Raw genomic sequence first — 14,671 nt, 5'->3', positions numbered from 1 at the left:
CAGGATCCTCCTCTCCTTTCATTTGCCCCACCCCAGCGGGATGGATTTACCTTGTTCTTTGTTAGCTATAAGCACTGTAACAAGTTAATCTATACTGGCCATTCCACTGGATAGCGAACGTTGTAACAAGTTGGGCAGAAATTCCTGTTATACAAGACTGTGTGGGGTATCCCTTCTCATTTCTCATGTTCCAAAGTTCCTGAATCTTAAAAAAGTCAAAAGTAGCCTCCTCACTAATTATAATCCATTTGGGATGTACATAAGGTATTGGGTGGGTGCGTGCCTGTGTGTATGTGCCTTAATATTTTTGCCCATCATGAACACTGTAGTTTTGGTTTGAGAAGTAATTCCATTATAAGCATCTTTCTGTTGCAGCTGTAACTTTAACTTCATAGAAACAAATAATACCTCAGAGGGGTAGCCGAGTTAGTCTGTAACTGGAAAAACTTAAAAAACAACAAAGGGTCTAGCACAGTGTAAAAGCCACAAAAGCCATCTAGTTTTTAGGAGACGTTTTTGCTGGAAATTGTCATTGTTTTCTGGTCTATTCTGACCATTCATTTGAAATTGTATCAAACTTTATAATGACATACAGACTCCACAGTTTGCTATTGCCCTTTAAGGAAGGTTGTAGCTGGCGAACCTTTTTTGGTTTGGGGGCCACTGACCCACAGAAAAATCAGTGAGGGGCTGCACACAAGTAAGAAACAACAACCACCCACTCTCTCTCTCTCTCTCTCTCTCTCTCTCTCTCTTTTTTCACCAGCATGGGCTCCCCAATGCTGGGGACAACTCTGATTGCCTTGAGGGCCAGATGAGGCAAGCTGGGGGCTGCATCTGGCCCCGGGCCTTAGGTTCCCCACCCCAGCTGTAGATCATAGCTAACATTGGACTACTTTAAAATATCAGGGGTTACTGTATTATGTGTGCATAGAATAGATTTAGGCATTGATCTGTAAATGACTGTGTAGATCCCTTGATTTTAGTGGATCTCTGCACTAACATAGTGGGTTTGCCTAGCTGAGTTTCTTGAAGGATTGGAGCCTAAACCTAAATCCAGTGGGCATGATTCAGAAGTTTTGAGCCATGCAAACTGCTGATTTTGGGCCCAGTCCTGAAGCTCTCATTCCAATGATAATCCTTTAAATCTGTGGAATAACTCATGGGTTTCCAAGCCTGCAATTACAACTTTATGGCCATATGCCCATGTAAAGGTCTGATGGTACAATTACATGGGCTCTGTCAAGTCTCACTGGAGGATCAGGGCCCATATGGGTGAATGCTGCAGGATGGAGCCATTAATACTGCTTCATGTATACAATGTGCCTAAAAAAGAAAACATTTAAAATCCGTGACTTTCAAATATTTGCATTCCCCTTGCCACAGCTAGTCTTAGTACAGTGGTGTTCCTTGAGCCGGGGTCTCAAACTCATGGGTCGCAGGCCATCTACAGCCCAGGCAGCTCCCCAGTCCAGCACATGAGTCCCTGTGGCCCTGGAGGGGTCAGTACCCTTCATCCCCCTCCTACTCTGCCTTGCCCCACTTCTTCCCACTCCTGCTCTTTCCTCTCCACCCATTACACCCCTTATCCCAAACACCTCCCCCGAGGGATGTGGCCTCTGGGATTACTAGGAGGCCTGGTGCAGGGTGGCATCAGGTGATCGGGCCCCTCTCTCCCTCCTGCATTGCAGGAAGCAAAGCGACTGGGCTAACCTGGGAGATGGTGACAGAGAGGAGCAGGCCGCTGCATCGCTCCACTTCCCTGCGGCTCCCACCATTGTGGTGAGTGCCGGGAAGCCTGACCCCAGCCGCCCCTCCCACAGGCTAACCTGAGTGTGAGGGATCAGACCATCTGTAGGAGGTTGGAATGGCCATGGGGGCCCACAAAGAGTGGAGCCCTGAGCAGCTTCCCCCACCCATCCTATGGATGGGATAGCTCTGCACACATGTCCCCAGACCACAGGGATGTCCTGACAGTGATGCAGAGCTTGCAACCAGAAGCTGCTCTAGCCCCTGCTGTACTGCTGCTGGTAGCAATGGAGGCCCCCGATGGGGTTTAAATTGCCCCAGGGTGGCAGGCAGGGCTGGGGAGCATGTGTCCTCTCCCACCCCTCCCAGGGCCCTGCCAGAGGCGTGTGCCCGCTGGCTCACTAGGAGGATTTGATGACTGGCATGGCCCTAAGGTAAAGTAATCTTCTTGGACAGGTCTCAGATTCAATTAGCCATTGTTGTTAATGGCTCTTCATGTATATCGCAGCTGGTCAATAAGTGCCAGTGGATGTTAAAAAGCATTTTTATAAACACGTAACTGCTGAATTTTTCAGTGGTTGCATTTTTACATACAGGGGGTGGGAGGCGGCTCCATGGGAACTGGTGCACATGAGGAGCTGGTTTGAAAGCTGGCTCCCTGTGAACACTGGCTCCTCTCCTGCCTGCCTGCACTGCTGCCTCTGATACAGTAGTAGCAGTACAGAAATGTGGGGCAGGTGGCTTGTGGGGAGCTGGCCCCATGAGCACCGGGTTCTGCCTCGGAAGCCAGTTCTCACAGGGACCCTGCTTAAAAGTTGGCTCCCTGCAAGCACTGGCTCCTGTCTGCAACCCCACCCTCGCCCTTGTGCTGGTGAGGAGATTTGCATGTAACTGTGATGGTGGTGGGGAGATTTACATGTAACTGTGAATATTAACCAATGAGCCCAGGCTCATTGATTAACCATTTAATTGTGTATATTAACACATCCCTTGTAGGTGCCTTGTGCCTTAGTAGTTGTTTCTTAAATATGGCATAGTGCCCCATGAATTAGGGTTCTTTGAACTCAAATTTGCACACACTTCCCCCTCTTAAAAGTGGCTAAACCAAACATAGAAAAAGTTTTCATTCTGAAGAAGAGTCAGAGGTGCTTTTGGCACCACTGTGATCAAAGGATCACACATTTTTCTTCATCTTTGTCGTTTCTTTACTTTGGGTCTGGAATTGATTACATAACACTAAAGCACAAGTGTATTATTTGTGAATAGCTTTTGCATGCATATCCGCGCAGCATAAATAAATCAGGCTGCTTGGTTGGCAAGTCAGTTTCGGTTGTACACAAATTGTTAGGCAGCTAATATAACTAGATAGAACTATTGTAAGAATGCAGTAATTTAATATGTCTTAGAAAGTTTTCATTAGGCTTTCACTACTATAATTATAGGTCCCAGTCCTTCAAAGACTTACCCATGTGCTTAACTTTACGCAATGAAGCCACTGAGATGACTTGTGTGTATAATAATATTTATGTGCATAAGTTCTTGCCATAATTAAGATGTATATAGTATGGGTGTGTGTACTTTTCAAGCACAATTGCACTAAGATTAAGACCAAAATAGAGATGTTATTGATTAGGGATACTATAGCAATCTTGATTTAATCCTCTTATGCCTAAAAACATCAACATCAACAGAAGGTTACATAAGGGTGGGTTTTTTTGTTTTTGAAACAAGCTGTAAATATTTAAGGACTGTTTCTCCTGTGAGTTTTCTATTGACCAACAGGAAATGTGGAATTTTATATAAGGCTTGTAGTTTTGTATTAAAATTTATTATACAGTTGGTTCCTAGTAATTTCCATAGAACACTTTTGATTTAATTTTTACTAAGTTTAAAAGATTCTTTTGTAAGGTACTTTAAAAAAAAAAAGGTTTCTAATTGGGGACCTCGAAGCATTTTAAAAACTCTATTGAGTTAAGCTTCATAGAGCTTGATGAGCTATGCACTATTATCATCCTTAGTTTATAGAATGGGAATCTGAGGTGAAGATATTAAGTGACTTTCCCAAGGTTACATGCTAGGGTATAACAGAGCCTGAAAGAGAAGCCCAAAGTTAATTCTAGGGCACCCTGACCTAACAGGCAGCAGAAGTTAAGCTAGATCCCAGGTCCAGCCTTAGGTGTCTGCCAGCCTAAGTGCAAAATGCTGTTGTCCTCTTCTCTCCACAAAGCAACTGAGCTCAAAAAAGAAAAAGGTAGACTGATATCCCCACACCGCATGTGCTGATTTAGAACCCCTGAAAGTTAGAGCCCAGGATGATCCCTCTGATGGCCAGCCAAGACAGATCTCTCTCTTCCCAGATGGATTCCCTTTTGGGGCTATTCCTTTTCACTCCTAGCTAGGCTGTTCTCCTGCTTTGCACCGACTGTGCCAGCTCACTGCAGCCCGTTAAGGAGACCAGTGTTAAAGTCCTCATCTTTCTACTCCCATGGTCACCAACCCATCGATTGTGATCGACTGGTTGATCGGGAAGGCTCAACCAGTCGATCAGGAGGTGTTCAGAGCCCCCCATTTTCCCCTACCCCCCAAGAAGCCCCACTACTTACCTCCAGCGAATGGAGATAGTGTTGGATTCCTACGGGGTGGAAGGAAGTCTGGCAGTTGCGTGCCACTTTCGGGGTTTCAGGAAGTGCGCTGGCTGCTCCCCCTCCCCCAAACAGCCGGCATGGTACCGCAACCCAGATCTGTGGCGTGCTGGGAACTTGCTGCACAGGGGGGTAGGAGTCGCGGGAGGAGGTGCGCGCCCGGGCTTCCCTCCTCAGGAGAGGGGGTAGGAGACACGTGCTGGGGCTTCCCTTCACTGCGGGTGGGGGGGGGGAGGAGGAATCCTGAGAGGAGGCGTGCATCAGGGATGGTACTTGGTCCTGCCTTGAGGGCAGGGGACTGGACTCAATGACCTCTCGAGGTCCCTTCTAGTTGTATGAAGGGATAGGAGTCCCGGGATGAGGCACGTGCCGGGGACTCCCTGTCCCTGCTTCCACTGGCACCCTGTCTCCTGCTGCAGAACCCTGTCCCCAGTGGCACTCTGTCCCCGCCCCAGCACCCACTAGCACCCTTCCCCAGTATCATGGCCCCTGCTCCCACCAGCACAGTTGGGTCCATATTAGTGAGGCTTGGGGGAGGGGGGGGTTGGAGGAGTTATTTTTTTGCATCTCACTTGTGTGGTCCCAACTGACTTTTCTGTGGGTCAGTGACCCCTGACTCAAAACAGGTTCCCTGCCCCTCTCATAAATAAAGACAATGCAGAAACTTTTTGTGTTTGATGTAATATTTTATTAAAAAATGAAGCCTGGTCAACAAGCCCCCAGTTGGGGCCAAACCCCCATCTGGCCGCAGCATCATAATACTCCTGCACCCTCTCTCCGCCCCCCCCCCCCAGATCTGAGCCTATCATACACTGGAACCTCCTGTCCTGAGCCTCTCACATCCCCAAACTTCTGTACCCCCACATCCTCAGTCTTCTACCACAACACTTCCGCACCATCCACACACCGCAAATCTGTCCTGAGCCCATCATACTCCCAACCTCCTTGCCCTGAGCCCTCACATACCCCAACCCAAACTCTTGCACCCTCACATCCTCAAGCCTGTGTCTTGCTCAGTGATCCCAACCCTCCACCTGACCCCAACACTCGCGAGCCTGGAGCCTCCTCCCCTTCTCCACTCCTCCTGTATCCAAATTCCTTCCCAGAGCTTGCACCTCTCACCCTTTCCCACATCCAAATCCCTCATTCCCACCCCAGAACCCACACAGCCTATCTCAACTCCTGCAGTCTAGCCGTACCCTCACTGGGTTTTTCTGGGATTCCAGAGGTATCCTGGAAAAATTCTTCCACGTCCAGGGACGCATTTGTTCTTCTGCTTTTTTTTAGCGGAAGAGCAAACATGCTCTTTTGGTAATCTCTGTATTCCTCGTTCCACGAGGAATAAGGGGGCTTCCAAAAGAAGGGATTTTTCTGACATTTGGTCTAGTCTAGACAGGCCAAATATCGGAAAAACCTCTTCCTACAGAAGAATAGAAAAAAAAGCGGCAGTGTAGCCATACCCTGAGAGTGTATAAAGGCTGGGGATAGTAAGTGATAGAGAGGAAGAGAACAGAGAGGGCTGGGCTTCAGGGAAGGGGTGGGATCTTAGGGGAAGGATGAGGTAGTAGATCTTGGCTTGTTCTGACATTTAAAAAGTAATCTTGGGCATGAAAAGGTTGGAGACCACTGCTCTACTCCATAGGATGCAGCAAAGCTGCAGGGAAGTTTGAAAAGTGTCCCCCTTCCCTCCTACTTAAACAGCATTGAATTATGCCACAAGTGATTTGTACCAGTGGTTTCCTAATACCTTGAAACATCCTGTGACTCATCTTTTGGAAAGTTGGGAGGAGGAAAATTCTTGGAAGTCCAGGAATGTGGATTTCCAAGCAGGTGTCCCGAGGAAGGAGACTCCTGGTCCAAGATGAATGTAAGTAGTGAGAAGAGGGCCTGGCAGAAAACAGATGGGAATAAGGTGGCCAGCTAGCAAGTGTGAAAAATCGGGACACTTTTTTTTTTTATATTTTATTTTTAAATAAAGTGGGGATATAGTTGCCTGTGTAAGACGAAGCCCCTAACATTGGGATGTCTGGTCACCTGAGGTGGGAGGGACTGAAGATTGTGGTTGCAGATGTTGTGGAATACACACTTTTATTAAGTCAACCAGACCAGAGCACATTTGCTATTGTTTTTCACCTTCGATGGGTCACCACCATCCCTCCCAAATGTGTGAGGGAGAGACGCAAGGAAGAAATTTATTTATTTATTGCTTAGTTTTTCCTCATTTAGCTGGTGACTCTATTTTTTATTTTTTTATTTTTTGGGTGTTCTTTTGGGCAAAGATTATCTTTGCTCTCTCTTTTTAAATAACTGCTTAGTGCATGCAGCGGGGGCCACTTCAGATTAAGGCATCTCGGTTCTTTTATATCAATGATGGAAAAAACACAGAAAACAGGAATAAAAAAGAATAAAACCACAAGAAGAATTCATTAGAGCAAATGGAAGTTTTTCAAATAAAAATATTTCGAATAAAAAATGGCCTCTTCACAGATAAAATTATTCATGGATTTTTTGGTTTTATTTTATATAATTTTATCAAAGTTTGGGAATTTTATCTATTGTTTCCTGTATTAAACCTCATATTTGGTCTTCAGATGCAGTTACCTTTTTTTCTGAAACTCCTGCTGTATTTCTACCTCTTCCTTTAAAAAAAAATCGTGTTTATTATAAATTGATAAACTTTGATAAACGAAGAATATTGGTAATATTTTGTGGTGAAAACAAACTCTATAAGATTGCAAAAGATTAAAAAAATTGCTCCATTTCAAATGCTTTGAAATGAAAAATACAGTGAAGTTTCAACTTTTTTGGTGAAGCTAGTCTTTTTGGTTTTCCACCTCTTAAAAACCAGAGAGAACCATTTAGAGATTAAAATAATAAAAGTCTTAAAGTGAATCATTACAATAAATAACATAGCTGTATAAACTGAAGAGATGGAAATAGAACAGGACCAGAATCAAAATGAGAGCACACATTGAAATCAAGATCTCTTGATTACCAAAGGTATGTTGTAGCCACATGAGCAAATAGGTCCTATGTTATGTGTTCAGTTTGTGTGTATATTTTCTCTCTTCTGTGTATGTTTTACTCATGAGGCAAAATAAATATTTGCTTCTCAATGAAATTACATAATCATAGGATGCTGTACTTTCTGATGTAATGTGATTAAGGACAACGTGGGACTATGGCTCATAATTTCCTTGTGCCTTACAATGTTATATCTCAATATAGTTGTATTGTTGCATTTACTTTAAGGTAGTACAAATGGCATCAGGGGACCAATAGAATTGCTGGACCTCTGGGCCAGGTGGAGAGGGTGGCTCTGTGCTCTCAGAAGGGGCGGGGCTGCAGGCAGAAAGGCAGGACTGGGGGCCACCAGACCTTAGCTCTGTCCAAACTGTGCCGTGCCCCCCTGCCAGCCCTGAGCACTGCCCAGAGCGCACCACACAAGGCTTCGACAGTGATTTAAAGAGATGGGAGCACTGGGCTCTAGAGCAGTTACCCCTTTTGCCTCCCATACCTCGTAAGCAGGCCTCAATGGCACATTTTTATTTTGAAATTATAATATAGTCTCCACTGGCTTGATCTGATACCTAGGATTTGTACTTGATAGTATTCTATAACATGGGCATTGTAAAAGTCATTTTCACTGAGTTCAAGGGGTGTTCTGTGAGAGGAAGGGCTGCAGGATCCTGGTTATTATGGCTATGATGATATTGTAATGAAATCAGGTCTATTCTAGTGAATTAACAACATTAGATCATGGTAAAATAAATGTGACATAACTGTGCATGCACAGTGGTTTGCCTTTCACCCTCTTTGTGGAGATTGACCTTTTTTTGTTTTTGTAGATTGCGTCTATGTTTATCTGTTTCTTTCCTATGCTTGGGCTTTATATTGTGGCATCGCCTCTGTTCAAGACCCCATGCAGTTCTAATTTCTGCTTAAAGTAACTGACAGATTTCTCAAGGACAAGAATTATAATGCTTCTTGGGCTATCTTCTGGATATAAATATTCATTCCTTACAGTTTTTCCTACTACTGCTGGTAAGGAATTGTGGTTATTTTCAAGTTGAAAAATACTTAGTTTATAGTTGGATATTAAAATAGTAATCTTAAAACATCCATACGAAAGGCATTCTTCTTAAGGAAGTCTACATGGTATTTGAAATGTCAAACCTTTGGTATTCTAGCATTAACAGGCATGTTGGGTACTCTAATCCCAATTTGGCATTCTCTTAAGGGTGTGTCTAGACTACAGAATTTTGTTAAAAGAGTGGCCTTTTTTTGAAAAAACTTCCCCTGTGTCTAAACTGCTGCCGTGTTCTTTCGAAAGTAAATCGAAAGAACGTGGCAGTTTTTTTTGACCGTGGAAAACCTCGTTTTATGAGGAATAACACATTTTTTCAAAAGTGCTCTTTCTAAAAAAGTGATAGAAATGTAGCCGTGTTAGTCTTGTGTAGCTGAAGCAAAATACAGGACTATGTAGCACTTTAAAGACTAACAAGATGGTTTGTTAGATGATGAGCTTTCGTGGGCCAGACCCACTTCCTCAGATCAAAAACCTGATCTGAGGAAGTGGGTCTGGCCCACGAAAGCTCATCATCTAATAAACCATCTTGTTAGTCTTTAAAGTGCTACATAGTCCTGTATTTTGCTTTCTAAAAAAGGCGCTATGTAATGCAAACTGTGCTTTTTCGAAAGAGAGTATCCAGACTGCCTGGGTGCTCTCTTCCGAAAGTACTGGTTGTAGACTAGACACTCTTTTTTGAAAGAATAGTAATAGAAATGTAGCCGTGTTAGTCTGGTGTAGCTGAAGCAAAATGCAGGACTATGTAGCACTTTAAAGACTGCAGCAGGATTAGCTCCTAGCCCCAGGTTGTTATTTTGAAATAAGGGTATGTCTACACAGCAAAGTTATTTCAAAATAACAACCGTTATTTCGAAATTACTTTGCTGTGTAGACATACCCTTACAGATTTTGGTAAAATACAAAACGCTCCTTGTTTAAGAACTTACATATGGTAAAGTGTATCCTATCTGGCCACCTTCACAAACTCTGCAAAGTTCCCCACAGTCTGAGGGAACTAAAAGAATCTGCTGCTAAACTCTGTCATGCTTTAGCCACTGAATAAATGCTTTCTCACTTAGTATCACAGAACTGAGGAGTGTCTTGTGCTTTTCTTCCAATTCCTGTATTATTACAGAATTATCCACAAAATGAAACTGAGAGTTGTTTTCCTAACTTCATGTTGGTGAGGATGAAGCCCAGGGTACTTATTAGGATGAGTAACGACAATATTTGCCTTCATTTCTGGTTTCCTGAGTTTGGGAGACACCAGCATTCCTGTAGAGATCTGAAAAGTGTTTGCACTTCTTTTAGGGTGTCATCCTTTTAAAAACTATAGACCTGATTCAGTGCATATTGACTTGAATGGCACTGCAGCAGGCTATAACTCAAAATAAATCAGGGACAGAGGGTGAGGTCAACAGTAATCCTTCTAGCTTTGTGCTTGTGGGTGTTTTTTTCTTACCAAGAACAAATAGTTTGCATTCCTCAAGTTTCTTAGATTAGGTCTTATCATAGGATCCCTCTTTTGAGAAAAGACACACATTACTTGTAGATAAAGTTGGCTGTAGACTTTTATTGATGAGGATGATAAAGTTAGCTATTTGGACAGGCCTGAGCATGGGGGTTTGGCAATCTGAGATTTGGCTACTAGCAGTCACTTACTTGTGTTTCCTAGTGCCAACTCTCTGATCTCTATGTTCTCTCCCCTTACAACTTCCCCTCGCAAGTCTGGGCAACCTAACCAGAGGAAGCCTGCATTGAACCCCCAGCCAAAGGGTAAAGCTCACTTCTGGGACTAGTGAGACAGCACTTATTTCAGCCTACATTGTCCCGAGCTTTGGCCTCATTGTTTACTGTGACACAGAATAAACAAAACATCCAAGCTGCCAAACCTTAGAGATGAGACTGGCCAAAGCACTCACAACTTTGGCTTAATTCTGCTCCACTGCAGTCAATAGTTAACATGCCAGCTTTGAGTAGAGGTAAGCCAGTGCTAAGTGCTTTTGAAAAATCACACCCTAATGTAGAGAAGGAAAGTAAAGGCCACTCTTTGTGGGCAAACTACCTCAAGTCTTAGTACAGATAGAAATCCCTGATGAAATCTTGGGGTAGTTTGGAGTTAGCTTTGGCGGAAGGGGAGCGTTCTGAACACATTTAATTTATTATCCAGGAGAGTCATTCTCTTGGCCAGCGCCTTTCATTATTTGAGTTTCCCAGATACTGGATTGGTGCTACAGAATTGGACCAGCAGTATGGTGACTTCCTAGCCTCTCAACAGTATGTTCAAGGTTTAAACCTCCTGTCCAGTTGGTCCTCTTCAGCCCACAAGAACTTTTGTTATTAACTTACTGTAGCTCCTGTTATTTGCATCATTAGGCCCTTTGTTTGCAACAACTGATTTGCGACAGTGGTGTGCATGTGCAACATCAAGGGAAATGTGTAGTTTTTCCACATACACTGGTAGCTGCTATAGCTTTGCAGTGGCTGTGCTAGTCTCTGGTATTCTGAGAATAAGGAAAAGTGGTGACATTGTTACCTCATAATTTATTTCTTGCAGACACATACGACTTTCCTTCATATAGCTCAATGGTTCTGAACAACATTAATTTGTGCTTAAAGGCATGTCTCAGCCATAAAAGTGAAAACTAAAATATTACAAGAGAGTATTATCCAGATAATGTCGTATTTAACCCCGGCATACCAAATATCTTCATTGGTGAGGGTTACATTAAAAAACTGTTTTAGTCAGTTTTTTTGTGACATTTAGGAAATATAAGCTACTCCTAAAGTATAAAATTTACCCTAGACACTACATTTTATAAAGACAGTCTTGTGGATATATTTTACATGTAATATTGTATGGCAGCATTTCCATGAGAGGCATGTTTAAAGAAGAGATATTGTAAGGAAAAGAGCCTTATTTGCCATGTACTGTATGTTCAGATTTCCTTCTGCTTTTCTTATTCTGAATTATTTTTTATATTGTAGTAGCAGTCAGAAGGGACTGGGCACTGTACCAACATAAAGAAAGGCAAAGTTCTTGTCCCAAAAAGTTTATAAACTGAAAGGAGAGAGAAAAAAGGGAAGGGTATAGGAATGAATACAAAAAACAGGCAGGGTAAAAGTTATCTCATGTATTTTAGTTTTGTACTTTTTGTTTGAACACATTTCTCTTCTCTTCTCTTCTCTTCTCTTCTCTTCTCTTCTCTTCTCTTCTCTTCTCTTCTCTTCTCTTCTCTTCTCTTCTCTTCTCTTCTCTTCTCTTCTCTTCTCTTCTCTTCAGTAATGATTAGCTAGCTAGTTTCTTGATGGTTTCTTGGTTGGAGATATAATTTTAAATCATAAAACTATTGAATGTTCATTGAGAGATACATATTTGCTGCAGTATATTTTGATTTCAAATTAAATTATGTTGGGGGAATATGGCTTAGGAGATAAATTATTCTCATAATACCTGATTTTGGGAAGTGCTCAAATTCCTTTCAAGTCACTGGGAACAGTGCATGCCTCTGGGAGCATTCAGCATTTCAGAGGATCTGGCCTGTAACTTCTTACTACAGATTGAAACTCTCTTAACCAGGACTCTCTGGTCCAGCAACCAGAGAGTCCCACTGGAAGCCCTGCATACTGGCAGGGCAGCGGGAGCCTGGAGGAGAGGCTGTGGGGCTGCCTGGAGTGGCAGTGGGGACCCAGCGCGCAGAGGTAGTGGGGGCTGCCAGACCCTAGAGCAGGAGCCTGGTATGTGCACAGGTGGCATGGCTGCCTAGCATGGCGGCGGGTGGGGAAGGGCCCTGGTGAAGCGGGGGGGCTGCCTGGTAGGGCAGTGGGGGCTTACAGGGCAGCAGGGCCAACGAGAGGGGGGAGCCAGTGGGGAGGGAAGTAGTCGGTCCAGGGCTGGAGGGGGCTGGTGGCGGGGGGGCCAGAAATGACCATCCCTCATCCGGGATTGGTGAGGTCCTGAGAGTGCTGGGCCAGGGACATCCAATATGTATTGTAGCTCTTCCCACCAGCCATAGTCCATCTATCATCGCTTACGTCATTGACATGATAGCAACTTCAGTTTTTTTAAGTTACGGCTGTATAACTCCATGATTTTGTGAGTTTGGTAAAGCTGATCTACTGATGAAATAAGTAGGTAACTGAGATGAGATACCATTCTGAACTTTTTCTAGTAAAGGGTTTGATGTTACCTCCAACATACAAATAGTTGTATCCATAGAGATGTTACAGGTGTGATTTGTATAAGTTTCTGGAAAGTCTGACTTGGCTTTCTACAGTATCACCCAGTTAGTAATTAATCTGTGAAAATACTTGACAAGAGTCGGCATGAGTTTGAGGCAATTTGCGCTTCTTCGTTATTTGAGCCGGTATTATTAACCTCTGTTAATGTGACTATAGGATTTCTTCCTGATTTATTAATGCTAATTTTGGATTTTCAGCTTGTGGTGCAATAGAAGTTTAACACATAGCTTAGTCCTCTTGTCATGCCTGAATGTTTAGTACACTCAACAACTGTCATTAAGTCTCTGGAAATTGCTGTGAAATTTGTCTTTCAATTCTTTTCATATAAAATATATTTGAAATAAATATTCATGTCTAGTAAATCTGTGTATTTAGGCTAATAGAGCAAATTTCAGGCTATAGTATAAAAGGAACTTCCAAGAACTAATTTCAAGGAACAGTGTATATTGTTACATACAGCTTTAGCTTTGGTGGTTCTTTGCTCCTAACTAAGTAGCCTCATTATAGAGGCTTGGCAGAGTTAAAATTTTATTTTTTAATGTTTTTAAATAATTTCAGCAACTACCAGTTTGTTTTTATACAATCTTAATTTTGTATCTATTTAAATTTTCACAGTTGCACAAAACTATGCATTTTAAACTTTTTGTTGTCAGTTAACGTGATCATGGTTGCAGGAAATTATAGGAGGTGATAGTGATGCAACTGCCCTGCCCAAGGAGGAGACAGATTATGCAACCGTGGCGAGGCTGCACATAACTAAGCCAATCAGGAAAAGGCATGCTGAAGCAGCCCATATACAAAAGGGCTGTTCAGCAGAGTGTAAGGGAGTGTCTCTCACAGACACACACACAGGAGAGCGGTAGGGTGAGACTGGCTGCAGAAGAGCACCTCAGAGCAGTGCTGAGCAGTGTCAGGAGGCGAGAGAGATCCAGCATGACTGGCTTCCAGACTGAAGCCCTGAAAAAGGTGTTACAACAAGGAGTGAGAAAAATTATTCTCCTTGGCCTCTGAGGATAGGACAAGAAGCAATGGGCTTAAATTGCAGCAAGGGAGGTTTAGGTTGGACATTAGAAAAACTTCCTACCTATCAGAGTGGTTAAACATAGGAATAAGTTTCCTAGGCAGGTTGTGGAATCTCCATCTCTGGAGATATTTAACAGCAGGTTAGACAGACACCTGTCAGAGATGGTCTAGATGGTCCTGCCATGAGGGCAGGGGACTGGAGTCGATGACCTCTCAAGGTCCCTGCCAGATCTAGTGTTCTATGATTCTGTTATTCAGGGGCAGAGAAGGTGCTAGGCCTCCTGGGGAAGTGGACCAGGGAAAGTTGGCAGCAGAAATAGGAGAAAGAGCAGTAAGTAGCTGCCAGATATAGGCACCCCGGGACAGGACCCAGAATAGCAGGGGAGCCTGGGTCACTGCACCTCCTTTGCCCCAGCTTGTCAATGAGGGGAGTGGCCTGAATCCAATCTGCAGTTTGTCCTTGAAGCTAGGAGCTACACTAGAGACTGCAATTAGCTGCGGAGGCAAGTGATGGGTCTCAGGACCTCCAGTGGGTTGGGGCACATCCAGAGGGTCATGCCCCAAAGAGAATGCCACGATCCAGGAGTGCCGTGGTCCAGATGATGGAGACAGCAGAAATGACTGACAGGAAATCACCAGTAAAGCGAGGTATTGTGATTATGAGCTCATTTCCAGAACGGCCTGCAGGAGGTACTGCAGGGATGAGTCTACCCCTGTTACAGGGGAGTCAACCAATTATGTAATGACCATAGACAGATTGAAAAAGTTAATTTTATAATAATTAAAACACATATTTTGACACATGATGTTGATAATTTACTAAGTAAATATCCTTAAATCAAACTTGTAATTAGGAATGTAAACATGTATTCATGAGCACGTTTAACTGCATGGCTCATCGGTCAACCCTCACGATTACAGGAAGCCCCCTTCTGAACTCCAGCCC

General features: G+C 43.6%; 1 protein-coding gene across 1 annotated transcript in view; it reads left to right on the top strand.

The window, feature by feature from the left end:
- PTPN14 (protein tyrosine phosphatase non-receptor type 14) overlaps positions 1 to 14,671 on the top strand; it is a 186,235-nt gene that overhangs the window by 1,380 nt on the left and 170,184 nt on the right. The window lies entirely within an intron of this gene.

This window comes from Pelodiscus sinensis, chromosome 3 (genome assembly GCF_049634645.1).
Source record: "Pelodiscus sinensis isolate JC-2024 chromosome 3, ASM4963464v1, whole genome shotgun sequence".
Classification (NCBI taxonomy): Eukaryota; Metazoa; Chordata; order Testudines; family Trionychidae; genus Pelodiscus; species Pelodiscus sinensis.
Note: the sequence above shows the minus strand (reverse complement) of the source record. Positions and strands in the feature narration are given on the sequence as shown.